At 40.9% G+C, this 17,746-nt stretch overlaps 1 protein-coding gene across 1 annotated transcript in view; it reads left to right on the forward strand.

The window, feature by feature from the left end:
- The first annotated feature begins 13,525 nt into the window (after positions 1-13,525).
- TMEM263 (transmembrane protein 263) overlaps positions 13,526-17,746 on the forward strand; it is a 17,811-nt gene continuing 13,590 nt past the window's right edge. The window contains exon 1 of the mRNA XM_017540967.2: positions 13,526-13,870. The gene's annotated coding sequence lies outside the window, so the exon portion shown is untranslated. The remainder of the gene's footprint in view (positions 13,871-17,746) is intronic.

The following is a 17,746-nucleotide window of genomic DNA, read 5'->3' on the forward strand; positions in this document are numbered from 1 at the left end:
CAAAGTGCTAGGATTACAGGCGTGAGCTACCGCACCCAGCCTAGGCTGGTTTTGAAATCCTGACCTCAGGTGATCTGCCCACCTTGGCTTCCCAATGTGTTGGGATTACAGGTGTGAGCCACCGCACCTGGCCCTTTAATTTCATTTTAACTATTACAGATAGCAATAACCAAGGGATTGGATATTTTGTTTTTATTCTTATTAGTTTGCATTTCTTTATGCATTCAGTGAACTAACTTCCTGGGAGTCTGAGTACGATCCATCTCTAAATTCCACTGGTAGCTTTTATGTTTAGTAACTAAATGCAGCCAGCTGCAGCTCCATACTGTGGGTGACTATACACCACCTAGGAGTCAAAGGTTTTTCATTACCCATCCTTTGATTTTTCTCTCTTTCCATTTAATTCATATACTTCTTCTTTATTTTAAAGTGTGCCCTATATAGCCTTGAAATTGGAAAAAAAAATTACATTTTCTTTAGCCAAAACCACATCTTTGTGTTTTTAAAAACTTCCCCAAAAAAGGTTTTGGTGAAGAGTAAAACATTTTGCTCTCCTATTATTTTAACTCTTAGTAACCCAAATTCCCAGTGAAAAAATAAGGATTACTTACTTTAACATGGCTTTAAAATTTTAAATTACTGAAGACAATTTTAAGATTAAATTTACCAAATTAATCTTACCAAATGTTACTAAAGTCATGTGAACTAAAAGTCATCTGAGCTAGCTTCTATTAGTCTGATAAGCACTTAGTTTTCTTTAAGTCAGTTGATTAGAGCTCTTTTATATAATTTGGTAGTGAAATATAACTTCCACATGACATATACAAACATATAGACATAACAGACATATAGGCAAAAGCAAATCCTCTATTTTCTCATCTGGCTGTTTTAAAAAATTCTCTCCCTTTCCCCAAAAACTGCAGGAGTCAACAAAAATTGAAGGAGAGAGTTACCATCCAAGGCTTCTCAAAAGGGAGAAAGAGCTGAAGCAGCAGGGTACAGCAGAAGTTGCACTTCTGAGATATCCAAAGATTTCAAAAAGAAACAGATTATAGAATTAAAAAATTAAAACCTTTTTGTTTTAAAAGTCAATATTTTTAATAAAAGCTTGTTTAACATTCTTTAGTTTGCATTAGTGTATTTTTAATATCAAAGTTCAATTCCTAGAAAGATTATAATTTCCTTTTAATTATAGCCAACTTAATTATATAACTTTTAAAAATATAAATTCCTTTTTTTTTTGCTAACCTTATTACAACTTATATAGACCATTCATGACATGCTGGGACTTTCTGGTTTGTCCTAAATATCCCTTTTTCTTAACCAGTCATGTTATTGTAAGATAAAAATTTACCATATAAGATCCTCTCTCACACACTCATTTTTCTTTTAACCTTCCTTACAAAAAATACCTCTTTATATCTGTAACTTTAGGTCTCTTATTTCCTGGTTCCTTTTACCTTGTTTTACATATATCCTCTAAATAACATTTGAACTAGACAAAAATTATTTAACTTTTAATAAGAACATGTTTTTAAAAGAAATGTTTTCCTATAATCTTAAGTTGAAAATTACCCAGACATTTAATGGCTATTATTTAATACAACTTTAGACTGGAAATTATATGACATTTGTTTAGAAGCATTTATTCCATTACATTTATCCAATTTATTTATAATAGTTTATCTAGATTATTTATGAAAACTGATATTCATTATTTAAAGTTACTTCCCTGTTAACCACGTTTATAGCCCATGAATTTCAAGTGTTAACCTGAGTAAGAAACTTAAGGCTAACTATACTGGTATTTTAACCAATAACTCAGGATTTAGCTTTTTTCATTAAACCAACAATACAAGTATCTTTATAAAAAATTACACAAAGATCATTCTGTTTTGGGTTGGGCTTATAGTTTTATAAACCTCATGTCAAATGTTGACATCTTATAGTAGTATTTGGCAGGGGTAAGTATTAAACTGCTTGATCAAATAAATGCGAAAAAATGTTGAAAATTCTTAAGATATTTCTAATATTACTTCACCAATAATTTTAAAGCCATCTTATTTATTTGAGATTTTACTTACGTCATATAAACTTAAAAAGCATTTGGGCTTCTTTTTGTGTGTGTGTGGTGGATCAATGAGTGCTGACTGTGAGCAGGACTCTACAGTGTTTCACCACTGAATCATTTCCACCCTCTTAGATGCCTGTTTCCCTCTCTGGTGTTCTACTAATTCCAAGAGGGTTCAAAATGCCAAGCGATCAGCTCTTATATGTGTTTCCCGGAAGAGCCTTTCTAAACTAATTTTCTTGGGGGTTCCCTCTAGGGCCACTGCATGTCTTGGGAAGTCAACCACCCAGACACTTTTACTTGGTCCCCAGGGGCACCTTTCAACTGGGAAAAACAAAATGCCCTTTTTCTTCAGAGCTGAGGACCTCAGTCTCATTTATCTATGAAAATAACAGTTCAGTTCCTCATACATATGTGCAGCCAAGCCAACTGAACTTAATTTTGTAAGAAAAAGCAATGGAGAAGACTCTTTAGAATGCACCTCCAAACTAGAAACCAAATGAGGTGCCCCAAAGGGGGTCATTTCCTTATCTGTAGAAAAAGGCAATGGAGAACACCCTTTAGAATGCACGTCTGAACTAGACAGGGATCCTAAATAAATTTCTAGAAGGAAAAAAAACAAAAAACAAAAAACAACCTCAGAATAAATCAAGGACCATCAACCAAATGGGAGGTCCAGGGCTCAGGAAGGCTTACCAGTTCCACTGGAGGAAAAGCTCAAAGGTGGGGAGAGCTTTCAGTGGGCCCCTGCTGGTACCTTAGCTCCAAGTTCAGGCAACTCCTTCAGGACTCTGAGTCTTCTCTGAGGCCGACGTTAGGTGCCATATTACTGTAAGTGAAAGAGCCAAACTCTGTAAATTATTTGAAGAGATATATTCTGAGCTAAATAAGAGTGATCAGTGGCCCATGACACAGCCCTCAGGAGATCCTGAGAACATGTGCCCAAAGTGGTTTGGCTACAACTTGGTTTTATACATTTCAGGGGGACATATGACATCGATCAATACATGTAAGATATACATTGTCTCTGCTATAAAGGCAAAACAAATGAAAGCAGGGATGGGGAGATGAGAGGACTTCCAGGTCATAGGCAGATTCAAAGATTTTCTGATTGGCAACTGATTATTATCTAAAGACCTAGAATCAATGGAAAGGAATGTCTAGGTTATGATAAGGGGTTGTGGAGACCAAGGTTTTAGGATATAGATAAAGCCTCTAGGTAAAAGGCTTCAGAGAGAATCAATTATAAAAGTTTCTTATTAGACTTAAGGAGTCTGTTCTGTCAGTCTGAAGGTATCTGTGTTGATGTTAATGCTGGTCAGCTGTGAGACATGTCCAACATCCACTTCCCATCATGGCCTGAACTAGTTTTTCAAATTAACTTTGGAATACCTTTGGCTGAGGAGGGGTTTGTTCAGAAGGGTGGAGGGCTAAGATTTTTATTTTTGGCTTACACTATTAACTAGCACAGAGGCTCTAAAATGTTAATTATTCTCTTGGCAAATAAATGATTAGGCCCATGTAAGGATGTGCCCTCAAAGCAAGAAAGGAAAGTGGGTCAAGCAGTCACTGATACAAATTTCAACTTGGCAGTTTTAGATCTAGGAAGAAATTAATGTTGGCTCCTTCACACTCTGAGGATTGGTGGCTATTTCCCTTATATTCAATGTGAATCTGAAGGACAGATTTCAAAAGGTCTCCTGAAACAGTTTCTCCCTTTCTTAGGACTCATTTCCCTTTGCAAAGTGAAATTAGTGTTTCAAGTTAGAATTCCTTCTACCCTGGTTGTAGAAGACTTTAGATATTAGATATCCTCAGGCTTTTCTTCATCTGTAAATAAGGGACGACACCCCTCAGAATGCATACAGCATTGCCTAAATGATGTGGTGGGCCATTGTTTCCAAATGCAGGCCAAGTTGAGAGGCTCTCTTACTGTAATTCACACAAATCACAGTCAAACCATATTGCATTCTGGGGTCACGCTGAAAATGTCAACTCAGTAAGTCTCCATTTTCATGGTAAATGTACATGTTCTTTCAACATGGCTACTGCAGATGACAATAAAGATCCTATGGTTCAAGTTTGGGCTGCTCTATTCTATTTTTTTAAAGCTCCACCTTGTCCATCTTCACCAATCCCCATTTAACTTTTTATCATTGATAAAGCATAAATTATGCTGGGTGGCCTCTGCCACCATCTTGGGTGCTTTGCTCCAAGATGAAATGGAAGCTTATTACGAGTCCTCTCCCTGGTTCTAAGATCTATACTGGACGTAGGTAGAAAATAGTAATGATTCCTCTCTCACAATTTATAAATATCAAGCTGAAGTTCTTATCAAAGTAGGTATTCAATTCTTATTAAAATATAATTTCCCTCCTCTCCCTATTACAGAAGCGTTCTGCAGCCCACATCCATATCTATCTTTTCTGCATTCATTCAGTCCTCATTTTTTTACTCAATTTGGCCTTTATTTGTATTACCCTTTAATGATTTATAAATGCTTAATGTGCACGTCTTATTTTTCCCAAGAGTGTAACTCCTTAAGGTTAAGAGATATGTCCTTTGTCTTCTAGTGCTAGACACATGGGTGGTATATAAAAAATGCCTAAGGTGTTGGTTAGATTCTCCTGGTTACAAGAAACAAAGGCTACAGTTCCCTCAAGTAATGAGGGATGTTATTGTAAAATAATCCAAACAAAGCCAAACAAGCCATAGGAAGAGCAGAACCTATAGCAGAATCAGGCTGTAAAAGCAGTGTTCCACTACTCTAGAGGGTTGTATTATGCAGCAATGAAGAAATACCCAAGATTGGGTAATTTATAAAAACAAGAGGTTTAATTAACTCATGGTTCAGCATGGCAGGAAGGCCTCCAGAAACTTACAATCACAGCAGAAGGGGACACAAACATGTCCTTCTTCACATGGCAGCAGCAAGAATTGCTGAGCAAAAGGGGGAAAAGCCCCTTATAAAACCATCAGATCTTGAGAGAAATCACTCACTGTCACAAGAACAGTATGGGGAGTGACGTCTCTCATGATTCAATTAGCTCTCACCACACGTGGGGATTATAGAAACTACAATTCAAGATGAGATTTGGTGGGGTCACAGCAAAACTGTGTCATTCCGCCCTGGCCCCTCCCAAATCTCATATCTTCACATTTCAAAACACAATTATGCCTTTTTAACTGTCTCAGCTCATTTCAGCATTAACCCAAAACTCCAAGTAAAGTTTCATCTGAGACAAGGCATGTCCCTTCTGCTTATAAGCCCGTAAAATCAAAAGCAAGTTAGTTACTTCCTAGATACAATGGGGGTACAGGTATTGGGTAAATAAACTCATTCCAAATGGAAGAAATTGGCTAAAACAAAGGGGCTACAGGCCCCACACAAGTCTGAAATCTAACAGAGCAGTCATTAAACTTTAAAGTTCCAAAATGATCTCCTTTGACTCCATATCTCACACCCGGGTCATGCTGATGCAAAGGGTGGGCTCCTATAATCTTGTGCAGTTCTGTCCCTGTGTCTTTGTAGAGTACAGCTCCCCACCCCAGCTGCTTTCACAGCTGGCAGTGAATGTCTGTGGATTTTCCAGGTGCATGATGTAAGCTGTCAGTGGATCTATATCATTCTGGGGTCTGGAGGACTGTAGCCCTCTTCTCACAGCTCCATTAGGCAGTGTCCCGGTGGGGACTCTGTGTAGGGGCTCTGACCCCATATTTCCCTTTAGCACAGCCCTAGCAGAGGTTCTTCATGAGGGCTCTGCCCCTGCAGCAGACTTCTGCCTAGACATCCAGGCATTTCCAAACATCCTCTGACACCTAGATGGAGGTTCTCAAACCTCAATTCTTGTCTTCTGTGGACCTGCAGGATCAACATAAAATGTAAGCTGCCAAGGCTGGGGGCTTGCACCCTCTGAAGCAACATCCTGAGCTGTACCTTGGGCCCTTTCATCCATGGCTAGAGTGTCTGGGACACAGTCCTGAGGCTGCACACAGCAGGGGGACCCTGGACCTGGCCCACGAAACCATTTTTTCCTCCTAGGCCTCCAGGCCTTTGGTGGGAGAGACTGCTGTGAAGGTCTCTGACACGGCCTGGAGACATTTTCCCAATTGTCTTGGTAATTAACATTCATCTCCTCATTACTTATGCAAATTTCTGCAGCCAGCTTCAATTTCTCCTCAGAAAATGGGTTTTTCTTTCCCATCACATCACCATGCTGCAAATTTTCTAAACTTTTATGCTCTGCTTTCTCTTGAAATTTCTCGGTTAGAAATTTCTTCTGCCAGATACTCTAAATCATCTCTCTCAAGTTCAAAGTTCCACAGATCTCTAGGGCAGTGGCAGAAAGTCACTAGTCTCTTTACTACAGCATCACAAGAGTCACATTTGCTTCAGTTCCCAACAAGTTCCTCATCTTCATTTGAGACCACCTCAGCCTGGACTTCATTGTCCATGTCACTATCAGCATTTCGATCAAAGCCATTCAACAACCTTCTAATAAGTTCCAAAATTTCCCACATTTTCCTGTTTTCTGAATGCTCCAAATGATTCCAATCTTTGCCTGTTAGCCAGTTTCGAAGTCCACATTTTTGGGTATCTTTACAGCAGCACCCCACTCTCTGTGGTACCAATTTACTGTATTTGTTCCTTCTCATGCCGCTGTGAAGAAATACCTGAGACTGGTAATTTATAAAGAAAAGAGGTTTAATGGACTCACGGTTCAGCATGGTGGGTATGTCTCAAGAAACTTATAATAATGGTGGAAGGGGAAGTGAACATGTCCTTCTTCATATGGCGGTAGAAAGGAGAAGTGCTGAGCAAAGGGGGAAACACCCCTTATAAAACCATCAGAGCTCATAAGAACTCAATATCATGAGAATAGCATGGGGGTAACAACCCCCATGATTCAATTACCTTCCACTGGGTCCTTCCCACAACACGTAGGGATTATGGAAACTACAATTCCAGGTGAGATTTCGATGGGGACACAGCCAAACCATATCAAGGGCAGAATCAAGGGTAGAAACCAGACTCAAACTCAAGTTGCTCTACTGGTTACTGTAGACATAAGGGCACTTGAGAGTAGAAACTAGCTAACAATTGTTAAGTATAGTAAGCAACTAGGCAAAAATATAAGAACAAATTGCATCTTTAAATTTGGGTTGTATTACTGAAACCAATGTGAAATGCTGCCCATTAGGGGTATAAGAGGCTTCTCACCTTTAGGCCAGTCTTTATTTTCATGGTGCCAGGTAACTCTACCTTATCACAACTCTTTTTTTCCATTTCAACATCTTTCTTTTTCCAGTCAAAATTATTGAGGTATAATTTACACACAGCAAAACTGTTCTTTTCAGTGTACAAATCTATGAGTTTCAGCAGATGCATAATTTTGTAACCCACACATATCACAGTCATGACAGCCAACAGTTCCATTAGCCCCTCTGCAATTCTCTTAAGCACCACTTTATAGTCAAATCCTCCTACCTCCCAGGCAACCACTGATCTCTTTTCTCTTTTTATGGTTTTGCCTTTTCCAGACTGTCATATATATGAAATATAGTATGAAGAGTTTTTAGTTTTGCATCTCTCACTTGGAATAGTGCACTTGAGATTTACTTGTTCTGCGTAAGAGTAGATTCTATTGCATATATGTACCACCATTTCCTTAGCCATTCACAAATTAAAGGGCGCTTAGGGTGTTTCTAGTTTTAGATGATTATAAAGTAATTTCAGGTTTTCACGTGAGCATGTTTTCATTTCTCTTGGGTAAATATCTAGGAGTAGGATTTTTAGGTCATATCATAAGTATATGCATAACTTTCTAAGAAACTCCTAAATCATGCCCCAAGTATTTGTACCCCTCTGCATTCCCACCAACAATGTCTGAGGGTTTTAGTTTTTGTCCATCTTCAATAGCCTTTGAAATTATTTTTATTTCAACCAAGTAGTGATGATTGTGGCTTTGATTTGCATTTCCCTAATGACTACTATAGTAAATAGACTATAGCAATAAAAGGAACAAACTACTCCTACACACAACATAAATAAATCTCAAATGCATTATTCTAAGTGAAAGATGCAAGACTAAAAACGCTTCAGACTGTATTATATGACATTCTGGGAAAGGCAAAATCATAAGGAGAGAAAATCGATGAGTGGTTGCCTGGGGGTAGGAGGGTTGAGCATCTTTTCATATGCTTATTTGCCATCCATGTATCTTTTTTGGTGAAGTGATTGTTCAATTATTCACACATTTTAAAACTGGATTGTCTTCTAAGTTGTAAGAGTGTGCCATATATTCAGAATACAATCATTTAATACATGTGTTTTGCAAATATTTTCTCCCAGTCTGTTGCTTGTTCTTTTGTTAAGTGTTATCCAAAGAGCAAGTTTTTATAAATTTCTTTTATAGATTGTGTGTTTTGTGTTGTATCTAAGAAAACGTTGCCTAATTCAAGATCACAAAAATGTTCTCCTATGTTTTCTTCTAGAAGTTTTATATTTTCATATTTAGATCTATGATCCACTTTGAATTATTTTGTATATGGTGAAAGGCATGAGTTTATATGTGTTAAGTTTTTGTTTTCAAAATGATGTCCAATTATTCAAGCATTATGTGTTTCTTTTTACTATCTTTTAATAAGGCTCAATTTAGCAGACACTCTGTATATGATCCACATAAAGAAAGGGAACCTTCTAGCTTTGGTGTTACAATCCCATGGCTGGAGATGAAAGGGCAGTTTCCAGTTCCTTTGACTGGCAGAAATACCTAACAAGTATGCTTTCTACTCCATAGATATGCATGATACAGAATAGTCGAGAAAGAATTGTCAATGCCTTCTAGTCAAAGATCACTAGGAACACACCTGTGGTTGAACAAATTGAATTTATCACTCATTGCAGCAAGGGAGATCATGGGGAACCATGGGGCATATTGGTAAAGTGTTCGAAAAATCGGTGATTTGACAGAGGGTTTAAGGAGGTGGAACTGTGCTCTATGCTCTAAACAAGATATTGTCAGGAAGTGGGGGTAATTCTGATTGGGTATCTTAATAAATCTTATCTAGAACCAAGGAAGACTGGAATGAGGTTAAAGCTGTCATTGGCAAATAGGCAACAGTTACATAGACTAGTTTGGGATTTTCGTTTTGTGTATTCCATTTGGTGGGTTGGACAACATTCATGTTTTGTCTATGTTCAACCATGATTATGAAGTAGACTTATTTTTGTCCTGATCTACCAGGATCATAGAGTGGCCTTGTCTGATGTTGATGTTCTCTAAAATTGCTTTTGTTCAACAAGAATACCAAAGCCTAGTTGTGCCAGCATCTACTGCATGTCAGGAACTGCTTTTCTCTTTCTGAGAATGTAGTGGTTAAGAACTTGGGCTCTAGAGTCAGACAAAATTGGGTTTGATCCTAGAGCCTGCTGTTCATTAATTGTGGGACCTGGGGTAAATTATCCAACTTCTTTATGTCTCAGTTTCCTCATATGAATACAGAATTCTCTATATTAGAATATAATGTACTTGCCTCATTGGATTTTTGAGAGAAATGAGATGATAGAGGTTAGGAGCTGTGTCAAATAAACCTGCTAGTATGATCATATCATAGGAAAAATTAAAAAGGATATTGGTGCAGGGAAAGGAAAACCAAGAATAGAACAGGTAATTGTGCCAGGATATGGCAAAGAACCAGGAATGGCAAAAAGCAGTAAGAAAGTGAGGACAGAAAGCATAATGATTTACACTGGGTGGTAACTAACCTTTATAAAGCTGTTAATTTAATGCAAGGATAATGCATTACACTCATGAAAACATGGTAAAACAGAAAAATATGTGGATCTTGCAACAAGTAGGTTACTTAATGAGTCCATACTGAAACTCTGGGAAGAGTGATAACAATGAAAACTATAATTGTGCACATAATAGGAGACAGATTCACATGCTGAGCAGAAGGTTGGGCTGGGGCTTTTTAAACTTCAATGTACTATCAGCCTAGAAATAATTTCTTGCTTTAACATTACTGGTTTCTGGCTTGCTTCTTTCTGGTCCTCTTTGAACCACCCTACCATGTTAAACAATGTCACATCTAATTTCTAAAATTTTTTAATAAGGCAAAAAGACTGTGTATATAATCAACTAGAAGAAAACTCAGTCATTTAAAATGTTGGGTAATTGATATATGTGTATTAAGAATTTTGTTAAGTTACTGCCTGAAGGCACTAGGAACTTATTATTACTGGTTTTTTTTTTTTTTTTTTTGAGACGGACTTTCACTCTTGTTACCCAGGCTGGAGTGCAATGGCACGATCTCGGCTCACCACAACCTCCGCCTGCTGGGTTCAGGCAATTCTCCTGCCTCAACCTCCTGAATAACTGGGATTACAGGCACGCACCACCATGCCCAGCTAATGTTTTTTTTTGTATTTTTAGTAGAGACGGGGTTTCACCTTGTTGACCAGGATGGTCTCAATCTCTTGACCTCGTGATCCACCCGCCTCGGCCTCCCAAAGTGCTAGGATTACAGGCTTGAGCCACTGCGCCCGGCTATTATTGTTATTTTAAGAGAGAGGGTCTCATTTTGTCACTCAGGCTGGAGTGCAGTGGCACAACTGTAGCTCACTGCAGCCTTGAAATCCTGGCTCAAGTGATCTTCCTGCCTCAGCTTCCCAAGTAGGTAGGACTATAGGTGTGTGCCACCACACCTGGCTAATTATATATTTGTTTATTTTTTGTAAAGACAGGGTCTCACTGTGTTGACCTAGCTGGTCTCAAACTCCTGACTTTTAAGCAATCCTACCACCTTGGTCTCCCAAAGTGCTGTGATTACCTGGCCAGGGCTCATTATTTTAAGACATGACAAAATCTTTCAAAATAACATCGAGAAATAAATGTTTCATTTTATTTTTCTTGAAACAGGGTCTGACTGTTGTCCAGGCTGGCTCACTGCAGCTTTAACCTCCCAGGCTCTAGCAGTGCTCCTGCTTCAGCATCCCAAATAGCTAGGACTACAGGAGTGTACCACCATGCTTTTATTATTATTATTATTATTATTATTATTTTGAGACAGAGTCTTGCTGTTGCCTAGGCTGGAGTGCAGTGGTGCAATCTTGGCTCACTGCAACCTCTGCCTCCCGGGTTCAAGCGATTCTTCTGCCTCAGCCTCTCGAGTAGCTGGGATTACAGGCACCCACCATCATGCCCGGCTAATTTTGTATTTTTAGTAGAGATAGGGTTTCAGCATGTTGGCCAGGCTGGCCTCGAACTCCTGGCCTCGTGATCCACCTGCCTTGACCTCCCAAAGTGCTAGTATTACAGGCATGAGCCATCGCGCCCGGCCTATTATATTTTTTTTTAGAGATGGGATCTCCCCATGTTGCCCTGGCTGGGCTCAAGTGATCTTCCCCTGCCTCAGCCTCCCAAGGTGCTGGGATTACAGGCTTGAGCCACCTGTATTTTATTTTAATAATCTAAGAAAGGGAGGTCACCAGAATTTAGAAGAGTTCAGCCTATAGAACGAAGAAATACTACAAGTCATGTATATCTTTGTTGTATAGGCTGAACTCCTATATTTGCAGTTTCAGAAGTTTCTGGTGAACTTATGACCTCCCAAAAGAGCTCTTTTAAATCTTAGTTGCTTTATGGAACAGATTCAACTGCTACTTTGAGTTATGGCTTTAATAACTGTAAAAATGCAAAATCTCCCAGGAGTGGCTACAATCCTGTCAGTCATTTGTACTTTAATAATTCTCTTTTAAAACAACGTGCAAAGGGAAGAAACGAGACATAACTGTGCACTTCATAACTTTAGCTAGAGTTCAACTGTGAAAGGTCACATATTAAAGATATATTAAAGACAGAAACTTCTGTAATAACAAGAAAACAGAGGCTATCCTTTTCTTCACATGCTGGATAAACAGTACTATCCACTGATCCTGCTAGTCATGCAACCCATATGTTGAAGTGACAAGATTATTTAATTTCCTTTTTCTGCTTTGAGAAACTAAAATACCTTGATAGTCTGAGGACCACTGGCCTTAATTCTTAAGTGGCCTTAATTCTTAAGTGACCATTTAAGTGGCCTGAATTCTCTGATTTCATAAGTTAATGATTAGGTTGAAGCTATAAACTATAGTCCATTCCAAAGCTATAAACTATAGTCCATTCCATGGACCTGGATCAAAGTTAGCTTCATCCAGCATGCTTTCCTCGGTTTTAGCATGTCCTTTCTGAGCTATGTTGTCAACAGTTATCATTCATTTCCAGCATCCTGAATATTCTGTAGTGGATAAACCATTTTGTCAGTTTTTTTGCTTCCTGTGTATGTTTTTGACTTCACGTGTTTTTGTTTCATGTATTTTAACTTGTTAATCAGACTGTGAAAGGAAACATCCCACATTTACATAGGACTTCACAGTTCATAAAGACCTTTCCCACCCACCACACACACAAAAAAAGTATGATGAGTTTCCCAACATCTTCATTCTATAGGTGTGGAAAGGGAGTCAAGGAAAAGTTAATGGATACCATTTACGTAGTTAAGCAGGCTTTGAGCGGTTCATCTCCTCCTGTCCTCAAAACGACCTTCTGAGGTGGTTCCTGAAACCCGCTGTGAAGCTCAGAGAGGGACGCCTCACGTCCCAGGGGGATCAGCTCAGGCGGGGCCGCCACGCGCCTCCGCGCGCCGTTAGACGGGAGAGGAGAGCAGCTGCCCCGGCGGGGAACACGTGGAGGGGCCCCGTCAGCAAGTAGCAAGGACGCGGTGCAAAGCCAGGCTTTCTAATGCCCAATCCATGGCTCTTTCACTACTAAACACACCCTCTTCAACACATTTCGAGCGTCTGGCAGGCCCTGCACCAAGGCGATGGTGATGACAACCCAGGAGGGTTTTTACTCTCAAGGAGCTCAATTTTAGGCCAGCGAGAAGTAAAATAAATAATAATTTAAAAAATCAAACAAACTGAAAAACACATAAATAAGCCACATCTCTCCTCAACCCCTAGCACTTAGTCACAAAGGCGAGTTATAGAGCCCCGACGTGAACGTCTGAGCAGGCCCGGCTGTCACTCCCTGAGCACAGCAGGCAAAGAAGGTTGAGGCACCTGGACGAAAAGTGCTAGAGAAACTGGCGACTGTCCCACCTTCCCTAAGACCAAGGTTCGGAATTCCAAAGACCGTTACTCGGCGCGGACCTTGACTCCCGGCCGCCGCCGACGCCAAACCTCAGTGCCTGGGGTCCGCGGCTTGCACGACTCCCGGGCTTCGCACCCCTCACCCGATCTGATTGGACAGTGGCGGGAAGAAGGCGGGGAGATCCCCGGAGGAGGCGCGCTGAGGCCGGCAGGGGGTTCCCACGGAGGCGCCCAGGGGGCGAAGGGGCGGGAGCGGGCCTCAGAGAGTCGCGCGTGCGCAGTTGGGACGCGGCCCGCTGGGGGCTGCTGGGAGGACCGGACCCTGCGAGAAACGAGTGGGCGTGTGCCGGGTGGGCGCGGGAGGGGCCCGGGCTGCATGAGCGCGCGTGCGCCTCGGAGTCGGAGCCGCGGAAGGAGGCGGGAGCTGAGGAGGCGGTGGAGGGGGCGGGTCGCGTCGGGCGCCACGTCCGCAGCCAGAGGCCGCCGCCGCCACCGCCACAGTCTTCCAGCTCCACAGCCTGAGAGGACGCTTACGGAGCCGTGATTGCCGGGGATTGTGCCGGCCGCCGCTGCCGCCCAGGCTGTCTCAGCCCTCCTCGGCGCCGGCCCGCTCCCTCCGCCCGGCCCCTGCCTTTGCCCCAGCGCGGGCCGCGACCCCCGCGGTGAGTAGGGCTGCGAGGGTAGGGGCGCAGCCTGGCTTCCTGCCTTCCTCCCTCGCCCTCTGCTGTCGGCGCTCCTGCCCCTCAGCTCCCACTCCCGGGCCTCGCTCCCAGCGGGGCCTCGGCGGGGACCCAGCGGGAAAGGGGGAGGGGCGGGACAAAGTTGGGGGCGGATGGAGGTTCGCTTCTGGGGCTACTCCTCCTCAACGTCGCTGACTGCCCTGCTGCTATTGGAGCTTGGAGACTCCCCTGGAGAGCCTCCGCCTGATTTTTTAACATCTGAGGGTTTCGGGGTGGAGGCCGAGCTGGGGGGTGGGGGGCGTCAGCAGCCTGGGAGAGGGTTGAGGCGGAGGGGCTTGGGTGCTGGGCGTCCTCGCTCTGCCAACTCCTGACCTGTTGATAAACCTCCCTCTTGGGTTCAGGCACGCAAGACTTGTCCCCCAGTGGACACCCCCAGAGCTCTTCCTGGGTAGGACGGCTGTATCCCCACGCCTAACCTAAACTAAAAGTGGGAATGGAGAGGGTGCTGGCGGCGCCCAAGGGTGACAGGGAGTGCTGGAGCACCCATCCGTGCCGTCAGTGCCTCCCAGTCTAAATAAAAACTGCCTGCTCTGCACACGCACGTTCAAGACCGATCCCCCAGCTTTCACTTCCAATCAGATCGCCTGTCCTAAACCCTTCTTACATAGAAATTCTGGAACCCTTCGGGAATGGGGGTGTGCTGGGTGTACAACGTGGAGCGGAGGGAGGAGGTGCCAAGCTCAGCGCTAGCCACGGCGCCTCCAGGGTCATTTTCTGCTGCTCCTGCCACGTCACTCTCTGCTAAAGAAAAAAAAAAACTTGCTAGTGCCTAAAGGGATCAGTGGAGAGAGAAGGGGCAGCCAGGAAGGGTTTAGAAACACCTAGAGAAAAGGGGAGGGTTCTTAATTTGATTTTTGCGTCCTTGTAAACACTGTGCTGATTCCAAATGAAGGTACTTTATTTGCTGTATGTGATTATTTGCTGTATGCTATTGTTTAGCCTTTAAAACTTCTGCTGGTGTGAGTGCACTCAACGGTTCCCCAGGAATATTGATACCACGCCAACAGGTAAACGCGTATGTGCCTGTGCGCTCCCATGCTTACTTTTAAAAAAGGGAGAAGTAGCCTTTGATAAACCCATATGCATCCTGTTTTGCTTTTTCCACTTGTATTTCTTTAGTCTTTGTTAGAACAGATGTACCAAAAACCAAGTTCAGTAAAAATTTGTCCATTTATAGAAAGCATCGTTAGAAATTGTAATGGTTGTTACATTAGACAAATAAATATACAGGTTTCTGTGTGTGCGCGTGTGCATGTGTTTTTTTTTTTTTTTTTTTTTAAACTACAGGAAAATCTTTACCTTTCTTTGTTTCAGTTATTGGGTATTTGCTTTTTTCCTACTTCTGGAATATATCTCACTGGATTATATATTATCTTGAGAGTAGTACTTCTGTATGCTTGTTCACAGGGATGCCTCAGTGCCTAACAGAATGTTTGACACATAGTAGGAATGCAAATAACCGTTGAAATAATGTAGTGAAGATGGTGCGCTGGTTCTCTGATTTAATAGAGTATTGTAATTCTGCTTAATGTTTCATTTAAGGACAACCCTTAAAAATTGCCATTTTGACACTGTCAGTACTCGTCTAAGTGGGCACTTACAAGTTTTACTGGCAGATTACTTTTTCTTCCTTGCTAGATTCAGGGCATTTCTTGTAGACTATTTGCTGTTGATTTAATGGGCAGGAGCCATCTTTAAAAGCAGACTTTTCTGGATAGTTCGTTTAAATAGAAAAACCTAAAAATGGTAAGCTGGTGTTTTAATGGACTCTGCTTGTTAGTGTATATGTAGTAAAGCCCTGTATAAATATATTTTTGAATCTCCTTGCAGTTATTTGGCAAAGAAGGTAAAACATGGGAGTGAGGATGTGGCAAAGTTCTTATAGGTAGAATATGTAGAAGAATTTAGCTAATTCATTTATAGTCGTCTTTTTCTAATACAGGGAAATTGGCATCTTCTGTTTAATAACAGGTATTTTGAAGTGGCTTTGACGATAAACTTGTGCACTATATTTTGTAGTTAAGCTTTATGTAACATGTTAGTGTTATTTAACTTCTTTTGGTGTATAGAGGGGTGGTACCCAGAGGAAAATTCACTGTTTTTGGAATTTTTTATGACTAAAAACTTTAAATTTACATATGAAATATTACTGAAACCCACAAACAACATTGATTCATCTGTTTTCCTTTAAAAAGAAGAAAGTTTCCCAAGAGATGTTTGTTTACTTATTTCTATTATTGGAATAAATTACCCTTTAGGGAATTGTGTTGTTAATCCTTGCCCAATATATTTGCCAGCTGCTATATCTATGATACTATTGTACTGGGCAAGAATTATTTCTCCCTATCTCTACAACACTTAATGTAACTGCTGATGAATTTGTAGTCATGATATACAGTCTATAACAAATCTTTCATATGTCACAATTTCTTAAAAACCCACTTGTAACCCAGTTTAGTTGGTATTGTCATAGTTTATTCACACTTCAGGACGAAGAAGTAGAACCGATTTATGTCTGTAGAATAAGTTAAATCATTTGTACTTATCTAAAACGATTGTCTGTCATTATTGTCTTCCTTTGGAAACTGTGTGTTGTTTTGTTTTTTGGTAGAGATGAGGTCTTGCTATGTTGCTCAGACTGGTCTCAAACTCCAGGGCTGAAGTGATCCTTCTGCCTCGATCTTTTAAAGTGCTGGGATTACAGGCCTCAGCCATCATGCCCAGCCAGAAAGTATGTTTTTAATAGAAACTTGTGCATTATGAGCTCTTAGCAGAGGTATTTGTTTCTTGAATATATGTTTCTTGAATGATTCACTAAATGGCAAGTGCCAGAAAAATCTATTCCCACTGGATTGTAAACTCTGGCTTAGAGTAGTGCCTGTGTGTGCTTAATCACACTGAACTCCTAAGTGCATAACAGGGTGCCTGGCAAATAGTAGGGCTCAAGTGTATGTTGAACTAATGATTCAGTGAGTTCAGAGGATATAGTTTGTATAGAATTTAGTAATTTTTAATGTATTACTTAAGGGTAACATTTTAAAATGGTCATTTGAATTTTTTTTTTTTTTTTTTTTAAAGATAGTCTTGCTGTCACCCAGGCTGGAGTGTAGTGGCTTCATCTTCTCTCACTGCAATATCCGCCTCCCTGGTTCAAGAGATTCTCCTGCCTCAGCCTCCCTAGTAGCTGGGATTACAGGTACCTGCCACCATGCCCAGCTAATTTTTCTATTTTTAGTAGAGATGGGGTTTCACCATGTTGGCCAGACTAGTCTTGAACTCCTGACCTCAGGTGATCTGGCCACTCAGCTTTTAAAAGTGCTGGAATTACAGGCCCATTTTAAAATTTCACTGTCAGTTGATACTTGTTTCTACATATATACTCTTAAATTTTATCAGTAGATTATTTACCTTTCACAGTTTTAGATTAGGGATCTATTTGTCTTCACAATTCCTAATATAAGAGGAACAGGTCTCCTGCAATGGTGATAATGAGCAGGATAGTAATATAAAAAGTATTTAGTAATAAAGTGGCAATATTCATAAAGAGGTAATATCACTAAAAGTTAGGCACATATTTGTGTGTAGGAATTTGGAATGGTTAATGTGAATGAAAAGTACAGATGACGCAGTTAAGGATTTTAGCAACACATTTATAAGGTAACTCAGAGTCTTGCGATAAAATTAGGAATTCAGGGAAAAAAATCTCCAATACTTGTGGCTTTTACATAATTTTTATTATTCTAAAAGTTCTAGAGGAATTTTGATAGTACATACTGGCTTTTAAGATGTGATGTATAA

Source organism: Cebus imitator, unplaced genomic scaffold (assembly GCF_001604975.1).
Source record: "Cebus imitator isolate Cc_AM_T3 unplaced genomic scaffold, Cebus_imitator-1.0 Scaffold8, whole genome shotgun sequence".
NCBI classification, from domain to species: domain Eukaryota; kingdom Metazoa; phylum Chordata; class Mammalia; order Primates; family Cebidae; genus Cebus; species Cebus imitator.